The sequence below is a fragment of the Neodiprion pinetum genome, chromosome 4 (genome assembly GCF_021155775.2).
Source record: "Neodiprion pinetum isolate iyNeoPine1 chromosome 4, iyNeoPine1.2, whole genome shotgun sequence".
NCBI lineage: Eukaryota > Metazoa > Arthropoda > Insecta > Hymenoptera > Diprionidae > Neodiprion > Neodiprion pinetum.
Genome location: NC_060235.2, coordinates 30,396,505 through 30,415,583, shown reverse-complemented (window position 1 = coordinate 30,415,583; position 19,079 = coordinate 30,396,505). Strand labels below are relative to the sequence as shown.

The 19,079-nt window shown below is 39.4% G+C and overlaps 1 long non-coding RNA gene and 1 other non-coding gene across 2 annotated transcripts in view; one reads left to right on the top strand and one right to left on the bottom strand.

Annotated features, from left to right (window-relative positions):
* The window catches only part of LOC124215896 (uncharacterized), a 31,365-nt gene extending 12,286 nt beyond the window's left edge, over positions 1–19,079 (bottom strand). Inside the window, exons 1-3 of the long non-coding RNA XR_011176818.1 lie at positions 18,964–19,079; positions 18,831–18,883; positions 4,283–4,390 (exon numbers count right to left, since the gene is read on the bottom strand). This is a non-coding gene — a long non-coding RNA (uncharacterized lncRNA). The remainder of the gene's footprint in view (positions 1–4,282; positions 4,391–18,830; positions 18,884–18,963) is intronic.
* TRNAN-GUU (transfer RNA asparagine (anticodon GUU)) lies at positions 18,203–18,276 on the top strand. Its single transcript has one exon. It is a non-coding gene; the product is annotated as a tRNA-Asn (tRNA).

Genomic DNA, 19,079 nt, shown 5'->3' with positions numbered 1-19,079 from the left:
ATCTCAAGGCGAGCAGAATTTCTCCGCACGCTTGCCCCCCGGGCTCAGTGAACTTGACAGCCTTGCTATTGCGAGTATATATGCCTGGCAACTGTGTTATATATGAATATAGAAGAAGAAGAAAAAAAAAAAGAAAATAAGAAAGAAAAATAGTACAGAATGAAAATGGCGTGCGGTGGTGATCGTGATCCAGCATCTAGTACGCGCCTCTCAGGCTATACGTCTCTATGTTCAATACACTTGGGATATAACCAACCAACCAACGAATCAACCACCTTCTACCTCACACTTCTCACCGCCGGGCTAGAAAGCCAACGATCGAACAACAGCGATCATACGGAGAAAGAATTTCTAGCGACGACAACCACGAGGTACTTTGCGTAGTTCGAAACCCCTGTTATGGCTTATTGTAGCTGGTCACCATGGACCAACCTGGTCCGATTTTCTAACTGCATGGTTGTAATTGTCCGGCCATGTATCGCTTATCTGCAACACACTGTGCCGATAAATTCCGATGCCTGGGATGTCGGTTACTCAGCAGCTCTGTCATATACATTTATACGCATTCTATACGGGTTTCGTTACGGCGGATCCATTTAATGGGGTTCGCCTTCTCTTTCGAGAGCAAGAAAGTCAAACGGAACTTGCTTGTCTTTTTTCTCATTTATATATTATGCACATGTGTATACACCTATATGTATACGCCTGAATCAAAAGGCTTCGAGATCTCGCAAACGAAAAGACTACGAAGATATTATTAATGCTGGATCGTTATGACAGTTCGGTACAAACTTATACCGTGCAGCAGTATAATTTCGACTTGACAATCGAAAATTATGTCTTGAAGTCGATTATTTCCACACCAGGAACGCTCAGTTTTTTTTTTCTGGCAAGCCGCTTTAACATACGTTGTACAGGAATTTTGATCGGCACTAATACCACTTTCGTGAAAATAAATGAGAACAAATTTAAAAAAAAAAAAGAAAAAAAGACAAGCTTAATGTCAGACAGCAGTACATAAATATTCGTTAACGCAACTGATTTTTGAAACAAAACAAAATTAAAAGATGAACACTTTCTACTATAATGTATAAAGTATAGACGGTAAATATTTCGCACCTTTTTTGATGAATATCTGAGGTACAGTGCGTTAAATTGAATGATCGTACATTGTACACACACATGGTAATTATCTGCCTCGTTGCTAGTGAAATTAATCCGCGATCGATTATTCGACTAATTGTAAATCATTAGCTCTAATCGACGTTGTACTTTACGCTTTGAAATAGGCAATTATAGAATGCTAGGCTTGTGGAGGCGACGAGAAAATCGTAAATCTGATACCGCGAGTGTATATAACCTGTAACTAACTACCTGCAGGCGAATCGAACTTACCCGGATAACACGCGAGGTTCGAATATACGGGCATATAGGTACCTACCTACCGACTCTTCGTGGTGCACGAGGTGCTTGAGTTAGGATTTACAGCCTACATGAAGAGGAGAGCGAAGAGGCGTATAATCGACGTCCTCTTCTCCGCCCACACTCCAGGATCTCGATGAGCTGCCCGAGTATTCTCCGGCAATAATTCATCGCGACTGTATAATAAACGTGTATGTATATTGCACCAATTATTCACACAAGCGCATCGCAACGTATACGTAACAGAGCCTCACGAGATGTTGAAATGTTGTTCTTTGTACGGTAGTTCTGCTACCGAATGCGATCCCCGCACTCCCGAGTGTTTGTTTGGCACAAAAAGAGACAAGCCCGAGTTGCTTTTCTTCCTGCGGCTGCTTTATTACGACTTCCATCGGCACGTTTTAATTTGGCCTGATTCCTAATTCCGTTCCAAATGCAATTCGTACAGTAAATAACAATTAACGTCGCGGAGGAAAGATTCTCGGGGTCATCGGCTGACACTGTTTGATTTTATTACCACCGAAGTGACCGCGTGACTTGAAGGTTGAACGGGAGCATTTGCAGGACACTGGTATCGGCGCGACTTCGAACTTGTAGATCATAGTAATTAGGACTGTGCAATTTGAGAACGTCGAATGTCACGGCTCGTCAAGCATTCCTCGGCGAACCTTGGTGCACATGGCGATCATTACTGGTAACCATTGGTAGAGGCTTATACCGTGTATCATATAGCTCGCCGAGAAACCTTTCGATGCATTGCGATAGGTTATTTTTACGATATAATTGATTACCGATTATCGTAATCGACTGTCGAAAAGATCACGTATTGCATACTTTTCAGATTGGTGATCGATGCATGGCCACCGAATTCGTTTAACTGGCGCCAAGTGAGACCAGAGGTATTTTTACATGCATAATTATAAGAAGAAAACATCTGACGCGTATTACGCAATAGAAGCTATTCGTTTGAATCATAATTTTACGTTGTATGCATGCATTTTCGAACAGTAAGCGAAACTGAAGGTGGTTTTCAAATGTCACATTATTGCGGTAGGTAAAGCAATATCTACGCGATATTGTCACGCAGATTCGACCTTTCATTTTGTAACGGTCTTTTTCGTTATCGCGGTTTGCTCCGACCAGGATTCAACTCCAACTGAGGAGCCTCTCGCAATTAACAAAAATCATCCGCTATCAATTTATTTTTTTATTGTTTTTTTTTTTTATTTAAAACGGAATTTCGGATGTTCGGTATGACCTAATGACATGCATCTATAAACTAAAACCGAATAAAAGAAGCGTATACATGTGAAAGAAAATGAGAAATAAATTGTATAAATAAAATGGGCACGGCGGACATCTATGACAATAACAATTCCATAAACGGTATACTCGTAAAATTACAAAAAAAAAATAGAACAGGTCAGAATAAAAAAACTTATCATAAGTGTTTCGTTTTGGGATTTGCTTCAAATTCCAGTTTCTATTTTCTCAGTTGCACTCGCTAATTCCGTGCCCGGCCAATTGGACTCCCCTCGTCCGTCATATCCATGTGGTTTTCCTTTATCGGGAATCCGTAAAAAGATGGGTCGCTGCTAATTTTCCTTCGTTATCTCAAATGTTATCCGTACGCGTTTTATTTCATTTTGTCAATTTGATCAATTCGTTCGTTATGATTTCTTTTTTTAGAGCGCACTCTGATAACGATCGACCGCTCATTCGTCGTCTATAGCTTACACTTCTCCATCGATTGATCGTACATATATCATATAACCGTTCAGGTGAAGCCCCCCCCCCCCCCTACGGACCTACCTATTACTGAGTCCCGTAGTCACTGCTTTGGCGGCTTATTCAAACTGTTACAATTTAGAACATGTGGAACGGTGTTGAATTTCGATAATATATGTCGCGTCTTTTACTAAGTCACGAGCATGCGGTTGTGTCAAAATGAACCCCCGTTTCTATTCCGGATATACTCAACTCGACTTGACCTCGACAATTAATTTTTCTCTATTCCCATGACTCGCCAGACCGCAGAGTTATCGAACACCTTTTAAATTCGGAATTTTAAAACTACTCTACCATAATTATTCAACCTCATCGCGATTAGATTCGTGTTATAATAACATGATTTTATTATTCAGCCATCGCTTGTACAGTCTGACATTTCACCATCGACGAATGGAAAACTAGGAGCGTGACGATATATAGACGCATCACATTTTTGTAATTTGCATGACATCTAAAACACAGATCATTGGTAGAAGAATATAGCTAGGGCACACTAGGCTGGTGCAACTCCTGCACTGCAGCACTGCAGCTACAAGGCTCAGAGTGAATTACCCGGCGATGTTCGATTAGAATTTCGTAAAAATGATCGAAACTTAATTCTTCATCACGTCGCCGCGCCAGCCAGATACATTATATTGACCAGTGTATAATGCGTATACGAATACGTCTGTATGCCCGGTATGCTTCTGGTCACTGGGCCAAGGTCGTCTTCTAACCTTAATCCCGCGTTAGAGCTGCCGTCGCGACGCGACGCGCCCACCAAAGACGTCGCTTCACCTCGTATGCAGGCCTGTCAGATTCATTTCGTGGGCGTTCGATTCGACGTTGCACTATTTGCTCAATTTTGTCCGACTAGCCAATTCGCACGAATTCTCATGTTCTACGAGCAGAAATACTGGCTGTTCTGTCAGCCTGAGTTTGGCCAAACTTATCAGACTCACGAGAAAGAAGATATCTTCGATTTTTTGGAACGCGGTAAAATACGAGCAGATATATTATAGATATTATATCGACAATCAAGGGCAGATCTAGGAAACGTGATGGTTGTGAAATAAATGTCCATACTCACTACAGACTGCGAGGTCAAAAATACGTGAATATGTTTGTTGTTTGTACGTCGTTAATCACGTCTATTGAGTCTCCAAATATTTTCTAGCCGCGGGCAGTTGAACTCCTCCTGAAAGAAAAAATAACATTATTATTGCGTTTATACCGCTGTTGTTAACTTGAAAAGATTTTTTTTCTTCTCTGTGTAACTGAATACCAATATTCATTCGCTTCTTATAAGTAGGTCTATTCGTCGAACTTTCCCACGTTATCTCCCAATCGTTATAGCAGTCGCAGATACCTGTCGGAACTGGCACCATGAAAAGATTTTACGAAATTCCGTTAGGAAAAGGAAAAGGAAATTGTGTTGTCCTGACGTGTCCCATGCAGGTATACCTACCAAATGTCTTGGCGCATAGTTGTGTATTTTCAAATTTAAATAACAACCGCTACCGTCGACGTTCATGTTGAAGTGAAAGGCACTAACCGAGTACTTTTAGCGCAGCTACCGTCAATGATCGCATTTCCGTACATCAGCGCGTCTGAACAAAAGGCGTAAAAGGCTAAATAAACTTTGCTGCAAGAATATCGAATTTCAAGTCATTGGAAATCTTATTCATCAATTATCAATGCTTGGACGTTATTATAATGCGATTCTGTTATCAAGCGGCTAAGCGTGCGCATCGAAACGCGACTCGGTTGAGAATCACTGACGATCAAGTAGACTCGGAGAGAATCTCAGCATCCGGTTTGGGTCCAGTTTCTTCGCCATCCTCGGGTCCCAGCTTTCGGTGATGTCATCACGGCAGAGTCCTCTGGGTCGGGAAATCCCGCCTCTATAAAATTCAGTCCGACAGACCGATCGCCTCCAGCTTAACGATCGCTGCGTAATGTTAGGTGTATAATCAACATGTGCAAAAGGAGCGATTGTTTACTCAAAAGACGTTCAGATGTATCATCGTGAATCCCGCCTTACAAGCAGCAGGATGCATGTCTCACGTTTCAATCGACTGAAAATAACTTTTTTCACTTTGCATGATCGTACGTATTTTCGTTGCATATTATTGCGCGCACACGCTCGTTCCTACGCAAATTTATTGTACACAACGTACGTAACTGCGAGATATTCCGCATGCAACGAGTACAGTACGTTACACGGTTACAGGTATAACACGCGCATTGCGAACTACTTGCAAGCGGATGATAGAGGATCGTGACACCTTTAGTGGATATATCCGCCTACCTGTGTCGACTTCGCGTGATTCGGACAAGCACGCTACGTGACACTCGCTCTATCGTGTATTTCTAAATAGCTCATAGACACGAGTTCCTCATCTCAGCAATATACCTTGCAGATTTGCCGGTGACAAGAGGTGGGATTCTGTCAGATCTGGTGGCACTAAATCACCGGCGGATCACTCGAGAGATAAGAGGAATTATAAATTGAACCTAGAGAAGATTTATTCAACCATGATTCGAGGCGGTGGCTGTATCTCGCCGTCGCTACGCCTGATAGGTATGCATGTACTTAATAGCCGCGATATACACGCGGAAACGATTAAACACCAGATGATAACAAAAAAAAGAAATATGAAAAAGGAAACAGGTGGAATGAAATGTGTTTTAGAATCTAAGAACTACGCACATCTTTAAAACTGGACAATTTTTATTCATAATTTTTTTTGGCAATTCGAGTAAAACTAATACTTTTTACAGATATATAATAAACAGCAATGACGTAAGCGCGTTTTTCTAGTTTTTACCAAATTAGTAGTTTGCTAACGGCTTACGTCTTCCAGCAGCATTCTTGAAATATTTTAGCCATACGAAACCTTCGTAGGTATCTTAATTTATCAGAAATTGCTCGCAGTTTATTTAAGTTCGATCAAGTTTGTATGAAAACCGTTTCTAGGAGGCTTACAAAAGACATTTTGTACTATATTAGCATCAGGTGTAATTCGCCCGAGTAGTAGTTACGAATTTTTAAATTTTTTTTCTGACCGGAAGTTAAATTTTTCCGTAGAATTTTTATTCAACGCTCGTATTGTACTTAGAATGGAAGACATCTGTGACGACGTATAAAAATTTTCAGGTGATTATACAACTATTTTCCAGATTCGAACCCAATAGAATCTTATACCATTTCCTTTTACTCCTCGTCCCACCACTATTGGATCGAATATTTACAATTTGAGACATTGGCACTGCAGATTTGCAGTAAGCAACTCGAAAATTCCCCGGAATTGAATCAGTGCAACATGCTGTAATCTATTAATTTAAAAAATATCAATACTTTTATAACACCTGAATTCCAGTTAATATAGCGTATCGATTTCACGGACATTTGCCGTCTCCAACGGCTCTGCGATATGTTTGCATCTCTTCGCGGCTTTTCCGTCCGACACTTACGGTCCACCTCTACTCGACAGCCTCAATTCCCGCAACGCGTCAGTCTGCAATCGAAACGTGCGTCCTTCCATAAAAGAAGCATCTCGCCGCAGGTGTACGCTAACGAAGGGTCGAAACGCAAACACGTGTGGGTCGTCTTTCACCGTGTAATTTACAGTTATACAGGCAATACTCGTGTGCCCACGAGGTTCGCCGATGTGTACTTTAGGATTCCATTCGCACCTCGTCTCGCAGCAATTTGCAAGGATCGAGGAGGTGGATGCAGGATAAAGCGCAGGTAGGTAAAAATCGTCCGAGAAGACGTCGCGACGAGGCATAAAAGTATTTTGAATGTGGGAAGCTGTCAGCAAGTCTCTCCACCTTGGGAATCGGTCTGATGTTCGAGGCTGCGTACAGGCATCGCGGAGATTTGAACGCGGGCGTAAAAAGCTCGCTTTCGATGGAATTATATCCGCAGTCAAGGGTGACTTCAACGGCTGACCGCCGTACCAATAGATATATGCCATCGTATGTTTTATCAGAATCGAGAAAATCAAATAAACTTCCCGGAGAACGACAAAAACGTTCGATGCGTTTTAAGCGGTCGATAATATTTATAAGGAATACTATACAGACATTTATAAAATGAAATTTGATTCGTAAATCACTTACTTTTTCTTCTTTCGCACCTCTTTTACACGGACAATTTATTTTCTTCGCCATATTATTGTTATACGGTCTGTACAAGTCGTAAATACCTCGATGCAATGGGACAAGGTCATCGAAACAAGCAACCATGATGCACGGCGGAACGTGTGCTTGACTTCAACCTGCACGAGACGGAAAAAATTCAGCTTGTTCCTTTCAGAAATCCTGAATAACTATAAAGTATGTATTAAAGGCGAGAGAAAAAAGGCGTGTCGATTAAATTCCCGAAGGTATAAACCCGGACGTACGGGAGACTCCAAGGAGACACGCGAGGGCGGGGATCCGAAGGTGGAAAATAAGAATGTTAAAGTGAAACGGGAGGCGAAAATAATAATAAGAAGCGGAGGCGCGCGATCGGCTCTGCGAGCCTCGCCCCCATCTTGCGGAATCGGTATTGTTTCATCCGCGTCTAAATATAAACCGAATCGTGCGGCATGCAGTAGTTGGGCCAAACCGGAATGCGCGCCGAGGTTCGTCAGGACTTTTATACTATACGTATCATGCAGGTAGACTCGTGCAAGCTGTACACGGAGCAGGACGAAAATGAAACGACGATCAAGCGCATCTCAGGGAATAAAAATAAGTTCAATGATATTGTCATGTGAGGTTTGTTGTCTCAGTTCTTGCAATTTGCTTCTACATCGCGTGACCTGACACTCTGTTCTTTACTTTGCTATTTTAATCTACGATTAGATTTGTAGATAACCACTTGACCGATTGATCTTGCGAGAACTGCGTGAGAGTGTAATTAGTCGAAAGTATCACACGTCGTTGATTTTATAAATGATTTTCGAGAAGCCCCCGCGTTTCGTCGATCTACCGAATTATCAGCACACATTTATACATGTGTATGAAATAGTTGGCACAATTTGTGAAACGGATCGTGTATGTTGAAATATTAGGTTGGCAAATAAGTTCGTTTGATTTTTGCTTTAGTCGGCCGTATACGAGGAAAAACCAAACGAACTTATTTACCAACCAGTTATATTATACGCCAGGAATTCGGTGATTTAACTCAATAATTATACGATACAGTGAAACTACAACTAACTTGAACACGTACAGGAGTTAGTAATTATTGCAGTTCTCTGTCATCCATTTGCGATGGAAATAGTACGGAATGACATTTCGTCGTGGTCGTAAATTCATCTGTTCTGCATTTTATAACATTTATTACGTATTAGCGAAGCTTGCGGCACTAATGTTATCTCATTTTTCATCCTCTTATTTAGTCTTGATTTTCTCCCTCCACAACGGATACACATCAAAGACGAATGTAGCAACATTTTTTTTTTTTTTTTTCTATTATTATTATTATTATTGGTAGTAACACAACCGAGCAAGGCAGTCCACTTAACCGAGTCACAAAGTCCTAAACATGTGACTCGTATTATGCAACGGCAAGGTATATTTACGAAGAAAAAAAAGACCTTCGGTCCCAGTATATGGTGAGGAGAGAGATGAACTCTTGTCAGATTTGAATATCGAACGCATAAAATTCCGCGATAAATTTTTAAGAAACCTACACGGGGCTCACTCGCACTTACGTAAAAATAGATATACATGTATGTACTGTATACAGGCGACACTAACAAACTATGTTATACAATGTACATACGTATAAGGCTGAGAATCCAGGTAATACGACGGCCGAACCGGACGACATAACACAGCCACTCGGATTTGTGTGAATTTCTGACACAACGGAATTTTCATAGACCAACAATTTTAAAGTTCAGATGTCTGATTTATGCAGAAGGCGATGTAAAGTATCGCCTTAACCGCCTATTTTATAATGCCGGGGCTTTTTAACACCGGCAAAACGCGATTGCGCTACTGTGCAGACCTTTTTTCATCTCATTATATATACTTACATTACATGCATATTATATAGTACTCGATTTTTACATTAAAATTGACGTTTATCCCGGAGTGCCAACGCCAATTGCGCAAGACGGAATCTCTCTCAATTTTGTTGCGACTTCAAGCCGAGAAATATTTATTTACTAATTAAACATACTTTACATCGATAAGACAAGGTTTAGACAATGGGCAAAAGACTTTCGCAGCATGTGATGACCACGTGAATCGATTTTGCATTCATGGTAATCCATTTAAGGTTCTTTTATTTTTTACGTTTTAATTTCTTGTATCTGCATTCATAATTTTTCGGTTGCCCACAGATTATGCATCTAGTTTTCTTAATTAACAGCTTGATTAATTATTCTCCATAAATGCCGCGTCTCTTAAGGTCATCCATTCGTCGTTGGTATTTACATTGTGAAGATGGTCTCTCCGCAAATTCATAATTATATTAATGATCTGGAATAACATGTTGTTAAGCAGTAGGCATTACTGCACTCATCTGATATTTCTCATACGTCAATAAATTTACACTTATTTATTACCGTCTTTTCGAATAAGCAGATCATTACAGGTCTGGACGATTTTGAGAAGAATATTTCAAGGTGAGTGAATGAAAAAAAGGTTTATTTTCACGAACCACCATTATTTAAAAAAAACCAAACTACCACGAATAAAATGTTGAATTTTATACAAATTTATGCAATCTTTTTAATCGTCATTTTATCCGTAAATCCTTGAGTATACTGACACGAAGTTATAAGTTGTTACTTTACTCTGACTTGACTTGCCTGCAGCGACCATATGGGTAAATATAACACAAGTGGACTTTCTGTAAATAGATCAAAAGAACGTTCAATGAAGAGTGAGTGGAAAAAAAACTATCCGACCTTTGAATAAAATCTCCAGGCGTATAACACATTCTTTTTTTTTTTTTTTGTACAACTGAGGATGCAAGGAAGTAGTTGGCAAGATGATATATACCTGCCTCGTTCAGATGTGTGAGACTTAATTGAAGGAATCATTTTTGAATAGCAAGGCTAGGCAAAAATAGATTTCATCCGTACAGGCAGTCGAAAGAGAAATAATAGAAATGAATAGAAATAAAAAATAATTGAAATTAGAGAGAAATAAAACAGTAAAAGAGTATACAAACAACTTGCAATTTTGATCCATTTACCGGCATGAGCAATTGGCAAGAGGGAGAGAGTAGAATTTCATGCGTCTCTTGAACACAATTGCGTGTTCATCTGACGATTCCACAAATATTTAGCCTTTATTTGTACACCGATAAACATGATTGCAGCTATAATGCAGAATGGCATAAGTCACAAGGATGTTTTCCTCTACTTCAAATTTGTCTGATATTACTAACGTCGAAATCAATGGAACTTCTTTTTAATTAAGATGAAATATTACCCACGCATAATACTAATTTTCATAAAAATTACAACTTGCATAATATATAAACATCGACCGTTCAAATATTGAGAATCTGCTGTATGTTAATTAACGACGATCGAATGTGAGTTCGAAATACATGCGTATATATAGTCGTATCGTAGTTTCAGAAAAAGAATCAAACAGGAGAAAAGTAATCAATTAATTAATCGGTTAATTTGAAAAAATGTAAAAGCTAGGCTCGCCCAACGCCGTTTTTATATATATATATATATATGTTTGTGTATATATTGTATGTGTGCGTTGCGTGTGTGAGTGAGTGCTAAATCCTCCATCATTCGGACGGACTCTGCGCAATCGTTAATTAAATCATACCTGTTTGCAGACGGGGCAATATTCGAGACTAATTGACACAATAAAGTGATAACTAGTTGATTACGAGTTGCTCAATAATTATGACACGTGGCTGTCGCGCGTCGGATCGACAGATATTCTCGTAAACAAGTTATCTCGAAAGATGAACGGTGCTGCAGCGAGCAGCTGAGAGTCCGACACAAATTTCCATATTTCGTAAAAATTCATTGACCTGCACCGCGAGGTTTCATTTCAATTTTTCTATCGCTAATGATTATTTCACTAATTGGACAATTTATAATGTAAATAATTGGCTACCGGATACTCGCAAGGACTCCGCACCACGACGTTATAAGGTTGGGGTCATCGTCTACGGCGATTCTTCATCACCTTTGGGTAGTGAAGATTAATACTATCCTCAATTTAATCCGCGCAATTATTGCTCCTTTTTCTTACACGTACAAGCTCCTTACAGCGATGACCATTCGTTAAACTCACCGCACTTTTTGGGAGGTCAATATGAAACCCCAAGGCACACGTGCACATAATTTCGTACAATTGCAGACACGGTACTGCTGCGCAGATGTCTAATCAAGTTAGTGTTACACACTTCAGGTTACAGGTGTCGGCCAGTAAATTTCGTAGTAGGTTTACACTTGATAGAATGCAGCAAGGAATAAGAAGAGCTAATTATTTTGGACAAGATATAATCACAGTAGCCCATTTGTTTGCGGATACAGGTAATTTGCACGAATATGTAAATTTGAAAAACTATGTATATACTATACGCTTTAAGGAACTGGGAGGATTCGATATACATACTAGAGATTATATGGATTAATTTTTGAAAAATTGTCAAATATAGACGAATTGTCAGTACCGGTTTTATTTTTCTCTATATTTTTTATACCGACAAAAAATAAGATCATAAATTAATTCTCAGAATACTCGGGACTTTGCATCGATATCACTCATTTCTTGTCATTGTACTGTATTGACCAAGAAATTTAACTTTCCGAAGCAAAAAAAAAAAAAAAATGGTGTACAACCAATCACTACAGAATCTGTATTTTGCGTGTATAATTGATCAGCGGTCATTGTCGATCTAGGTCCCTTAAAAATATGAATATCCTATACATTAATGGAATAAAAAAAGTTCATCGGTGTAATACTTGAATTCTTTTAAAACTCCTCATCCTACCGATATACGTGACGATTGTAAAAGCGCATGTCTACAGATAAATCCGAAGGTGGTTCGGAGCTGTGGATTACCATTCGCGAATCGTGATTAAAATATAGTGATAATCTTGTCACATTCTCGAATAGAATATAGCTGCTATAACGGGAAAATATCGTTAAATTTTATCGATCCTAGGAGTAAAAATTCCGAATGTCTTTCGTTAATCGGTTCCAAAAAATGGTCCCGATGGACAAATACGATTCACCCGAAAAATTTTGGGGAGCTGGAACGTTCGAACTGACATGAGACTCGACGTGATGTCACGTTGTAAGATTAGGAAGATTGAATCGCACCGTTCGCGACGCAGTCATGAAAATGCGTGCAAAAAGGTCAAAAGTAATGTTTCTAAACAGCTACACGGAGGGAAAGAATTATTTGAGTCATGCGATATTCGTCTGATTCAACTAAATGCTATAATCAGACGTGGCGAACACAACACTTACTCAATTCAACAAAATACTTTTTTTGGACGATGTACTCGTGACAACAACATACAGAATTAAATGAAGCCTTTTAACGATGATGCTCACTATCAATTTATTCAAGATCACACGGCGTGAGTTCCTCGCGATAATGTGAGTTTTGTATCAAGAAAATGTGTGACTGAAATGACTACATTTTTGATTGAACGCACCTCAATACATTTTTTTTTTTTTTTTTTAATATGAAATTGTTGTATTAAAACAAAATAAAACTGGTTCTGTTACATGTTTTGTTGAGACAAGAGTTCAATGACTAAAGATGGCAAAGAAATTTAGTGTTACAATAACCTTTTGCATTGGTTGAACACAGAACATTAGAGTTATTGTTATACTACACAAAACGTGTTTTTCGAATGATATCATTTATAATTCTGTTGACTCAAAATTTTGTGGGTTTTACTCGATATTGGATGAAAAAAGCCCGAAAACTTATTGTTGTACACGTAGAAGTATGAACTGAACATGTGTCAACAGTTTTTGTTTATTTATAGTCAATATCAATTTCGATCACTCGAAACTTGGTATTATGCTTTCTTCGTTAATAATAGATCCGATGACAATCTTATTTTACGTTATCCCTAGTGGCCGTTTATAGTAATAGTATACCGATGATTAACGATGAAAACTTTTTCTATTTGTTTCAAAGCATGTGATGTTTCTTTTACCTCGTAAGCAAATCGGTGCAACTGATTCAACCAGTTACGCCAAACAAGCTCCGATTAGATCAACAAAGTATGGCATTCAATTCATGTCAATTTTTTGTTGGCTCGATTGATATACTTATTCATATATTTCAAGTACCTAATTGTTTCTGTCAACAAACATGCGACTTGAAGGAATAGTAAATAAGCTTAAAATGACGTGATATTTAGTTGACTCAAATTCGGAAACGCTTCAAAAGGTTCACTCGAATCAACACTTAACTCGATCGCGAAAGCTAAGAAGGGCTTTTGTCGAATCAAGTAATTCGCTTGACCGAATTATTTTGACAAACTAACGAAATCGAAATCGTTGAATTGAAGTCACCGTGTTTGGAACAAATAAGGGATACTAGATCGCCGGATACTAAACAGACGCCACGAAAATCTATTTTGTTGGTTCATGAATTCCTTTCCCTCCATGAAGCGAGCAGCAAGAGCCTGGGATTGGATATTATCAGCTATTGCATATAATACTAGGATGGTATTGGAGAGCTGCGAAGGTGGCGGATGCGTCTCGTCTCGTCTCGTCTCGTCGGTGGTTACATGCAGCCACCGGAGTTACAGCATCGCCCACGCGAAATTGCGCAACGAGCTTCTACGACGGCGTCCGGCTGCCGCCTTCGGGACGAGAAGAGGAGGTCTTCGAGAGTCTCGCAGAGAGCTTTGGTCCCCCCGAAGACCACCGCTCGCCCCCTTGAGTGTGCGGCAGACGACACTTTCTTCCGAAGTGATCGGATCTATGATTCGAATTACGAAAGCGCATTCCGCGCATATTATTAACCCAACCTAACCGAAGCATCGCCTGTAAAACGGGGGAATCCATGCGTAACTAATTGCCATGAATATTCGCAATCCTGGCCAAATTTTGCAAAATTATTATACCGCCGGTTTCTGTTTATGTTAAAGATCACGGGAGTGGGGAAACTTATTTACTTTGCTGATTTGTTTCTTTTTTTTTCTTTTTTTTTTTCAACTTTTTAATTCTTTTTCATCTCCTTACCTGTAAATATAGGTCATCGATCGGGGGAGTAACTTTGTTTACGAGACATATATTCTGAAATTTTGAATAATCGTTTAAGGCCACCGCGAGCATCGATGATATCTTCGAGAACATTGATCGTCCGCTATACATTATACGCACGCGCACATTTATAGGCGTATATTTATGTATAAAGACTTGTGTACGCGGTAGAAAAATCGTAATTTTCTGTATTCACTCACCACCTACCCTCCGGATTTAATTTTTAATTATTTCACGTACGCGATCAATTAAAATTTCGATGAATTCCGGGCCAAGGTTCCCTGCGGAGTTGTATAGAATTGAGTGCGGGCTCCTCGTAAATGCGAAACCCACAAAATCACCGGGCACACGGCGCACGTCTTCTTATTCAAAGACGATAATCGACGTAGTTGACGTCATCGGATCATTTCAGGAATTTCAACGAAATCCAACGCACAACGATCGTGCAACCTTCGCTCACGCCAAGATTCTGGAATTCTACTTGAAACGCCGCAATATTTCATGAATTATTCCGCTCAGGCGGACCCCGGTCGCCATATATATTTCTATCGAGTATAATCATCATTCAACGCGCAGATATAATTACCGTATACACATCGGCGATATAAGCCGCGTGAAATCATAATCCATTCTCGCGAAGCGCATCGCGTCGCATCAACTGCAGTAAGTATGCACGTACACGTCTTATAATTCCCTCGAATATACAGCGCGCGATACGCTAAATTCGAATTCCGACAGCGCGTAAAACGACACAGGGAAATGCGTTTCAGGTGCCGAAATACGGGTCTGCAAATTTATTATTAATATTTATTCCGTTTGACGAGACATTGATTGAATTTTCAGTGGCACGAACACCTCGTCCGAAACTGTTTGATCTACTCTTGACTTAGGCGTGTAGAAAGACAGTAAAAACAGCTACTGCACCGTAAATCGCTATTTTCGATTTCTAAGTCCGATACACGTCCTTCTCATAGTTGTACGCACATATTAATATGTACGCGAGTAAGTGGTGGGACCAGAGCGTGGCGCGTGGAATTTCACGACGAAAAAACATCGTCGTATGTCTTAACCCTCGTCGTTTTCCCCACCGCACCGCATGAGTGCAGGTATTATACGACTTTACACGACGGCACGGGCTGCACGGATGTCGGTATACCTCGAAACGGCTTGAAGAGAGGGCATAAACCGGTCGTCATTTTTTTTATATGACACCCCTCGGTTGTAATATCTTTTACGTAACCTGTGTAGGTATATGTGTAATGTATCCCAGGAAGAAAGTGCCAAGTTATTAATTACTGTGATTAAAAGAGCCTTGTCTGCACTCGCTAGGAGGCTCTCATCGGGTGTCCGTCATACATCAGAAATAAAGTAGCAAAAGTCATCTCTAATAGACTGTCTGTACGATTGACCGTTATAATTACATTGTTGTTATTCCTCTTTTTCTTCTTATATCACATCATATACCTATATTGTGCATCATGTTACGATTCGGAGATGAGGAAGTAAGCTGCAGTTACGGAACATCGAGATTTCATCATCGCCGTTAGTAAGATCGATGCCCATATTAGTTTATATCGTACATTTTTTCACCATCTCCTCATTATCGCAGTTTTCGAACAATTAAAAACATATCGCTGGTCACGCACCTTACATCAGCATCACAAAACTTACATGTATCATCGTTAGGCACGGCTCCAATAACACGTATAGATAAGTATGAAAATGTTGTACGTCTTCACGTTTTATGTTCAAACGCGGATACCTGGTTACGTCGGGCTCGGGTTTTTACCAAAAATCATAAAACTCACTTGTACTACAAATACTCGTAGTAGTAGATACCGTATGGACGGTAAAACTTACCGGACCGCATCGTCGCTGGAGTAAAAATGATAGGTGGAAACCGTTAAGCAAAGAGCTAAATTTAGCCGTAAGTACATTCTCAGGCACTATCATACGCCGGGAAGATTATTGGTAATAGGAGTAATCGTTAAAGATGTACTACAAATAACTTCAGCACTAGGAGTCAATACAGTCTAATTGCACGAAAAAAGTTTACGGCTATCGCGGGCTTTAGGATCGAAATGTGATGTTCGAAAACGTCTTTGGAGTGTCGAGTTGTTTGCAAAAGTACGTGTCTCACCGTTAACAAACGTATGAGGTTTTCATTACCTCGTATGGACTGTCTGTGAATGCGGAGCAGCTGCTTTTCTGATATTGGCTGCACCTGTCGAAGCATGAGGTGCGATTAATACGATTACATCGGTATCCCATATGAATTTGAAACCTATACGAGCCTGACTGACCTCAAATGATGGCTAATGAAAATTCATGAGACCTTATATTCGTCGAAAAATAAAGTAAACAATTTTTTCGATGATACACAACTCATAAAATGCATGTTTCATATGAGAGCAGGCTCACTCTGAACGACCTCGAAGTATTGGCAATTTTACGTGAATTTCGAAACGAAAATTTCCAGACTTCTGCGCTAATTTAGCAGTGGTTACTGACCACGTTTCCATGTTAATCGTGCACGGGCATGTAGCTCTACTGGAACTGTGTTCAAGTCTTTTATCACCTTGAAATGCGATGATTCATTGAATCACTTCCTTGCTATGGTGTATGGAATTTTAAAATTAGTGTACAAACAAAATCGAAAACTAATTATCACGCCGCCTACTAGAACAGAATGCTTTTAATTCAAGCTACACATGAGTGAGTCAAGATCAACTCCATTGTTTGCCGTTACCATGTATAAATTATAAGTTCGCATCAGACTGCACAAACAATAAAACCTGTAGTCGTAATAGCAGTAATCAATTTCATGGTAAACCTTCACTGTATAAATATTAATGTAGCCGTGCTCAGTCAAAGACTCCCACGGAAGGTAATGTAGACACGGGGCATGAATAAAGCGATCTTCTGTTGACACTTGTAGCACAGCACATTTAAACATTTTAAGTCATAACAGGAACATGTTTAATCTTAAAGCAATTTTTAATAACCGGACGTTCACAAAATTATACTTCTCTATCTGTGCAATTAATTCTGGTAGAAGTGATCAAAACTCAATACAAAAAAAAAAAACTTGTATTATTTATTGAAAATTCAAATATCACCGGACCGAAAAAATCTTCCTCGTCTGAATAGTATCATGTGGAGACATCTATGAAAGAAAAATTATTTATCCGCACGTATTTCCAGCGTACCGATGAAAAGGATTATCACATGAGTTAAAAACACCTAAGCTTCGCGAACGCAAGCATTGATTGAAGTGCAAAATTTTCATTATTGAAATATGCAAAACGTATGATGGAATTTGAAGTTACGAAAAGGTCATACAACACAATATTATCCGGGGATTAGATTCTCTGAAACGATTCCTCTTGAGCACGGACGTTATATTCTTCCGTCAACGGCACGGAATAAGCTAATGTAAGTTGGATTGCCACTCCTAACATCGTTAGGCGTAAATTTCAAGTTCGACAGCTCCATAATTTCTCATAATCAACGGTGGCTGAATTCAAGCCGCATAGTTACGTAATATATTGTAATCAGCAATAATGAAATAAGTTTTACAGTTAAATCTTTAAACCGTCGGGTACGTTCAGTTAGAGATTTCATGCCACGGCATATATGGCTATAAACAGTAAAAATGGTAGCAGTACCACATTTTCTTATCCAAAGATCGAATACTGTTGCGTTGCTAATAACTGGATGAAGAGCGGTCTGCGTTTCAACAAGACAGATTTATGTAGTCTATTTTATGCCCTATTTCACAACGGCCTCCGTGGCGCAATTGGCTAGCGCGTTCGGCTGTTAACCGAAAGGTTGGTGGTTCGAGCCCACCCGGGGGCGGTACTTTTTTACCAATTTGGATATGATATTTACCGAAAAGTGAACGGTACTGATCAATTAATATTTCTTTCTTGGAATTCATTTCCAATTAAGTATTGTCGGCCGTCTTGAACCCTTCACTTGCTCCACGGTTGAACCGTACATGAGTATGGTTAGAAAATTTAAGGAAAGCCGCTGAATACCTTACTCTACGATCGGTAACGGTGTAAAAGAATACCATAAGAGCGTCTCGTCTCTCGTTTATCGATCTGAAGATATATTGTACTCCCATAAATTATTAAATTGACTATAGCGGAAAAAACGAATTAATTTTATCATTCTCCGCAATTTTATATTGATTAGGTTAAGTTCGGTTCATTTATGCATCTATTAAATCATTTTTCGCATACAAGTTTGTTCAGTAATATTCATCACGGTTGTTTAGAGAAGAGTTCTTTCGCGGAGTTCTAATTACTTACTTCAAAAGCACACAGATTTTTTCAATTGTGATTGTACAGTCATCGTTATGATGAATTCAAAAAACGAAAACCAGTAAATATGCACATGCGACTCACCAATGCGTCGTGTGAATAGGGGTTCATTTCCAGTATTGTATCTGCTCCACGCTCTGGAAATAGATATGATCAAGATTTTTACTCAACACAGTATATTAAATTTATTTCGGTTCCTTTCAAATGCACGTCGCACCTTAATACGTTTTCAAAATTACGGAAAATTCACATCAAACAGAGAAAATATTATCCTACTTTAAGATTCCGACAAAAACAACTGCAATGCACAGTCACTTGTTAAATTGATTCTGA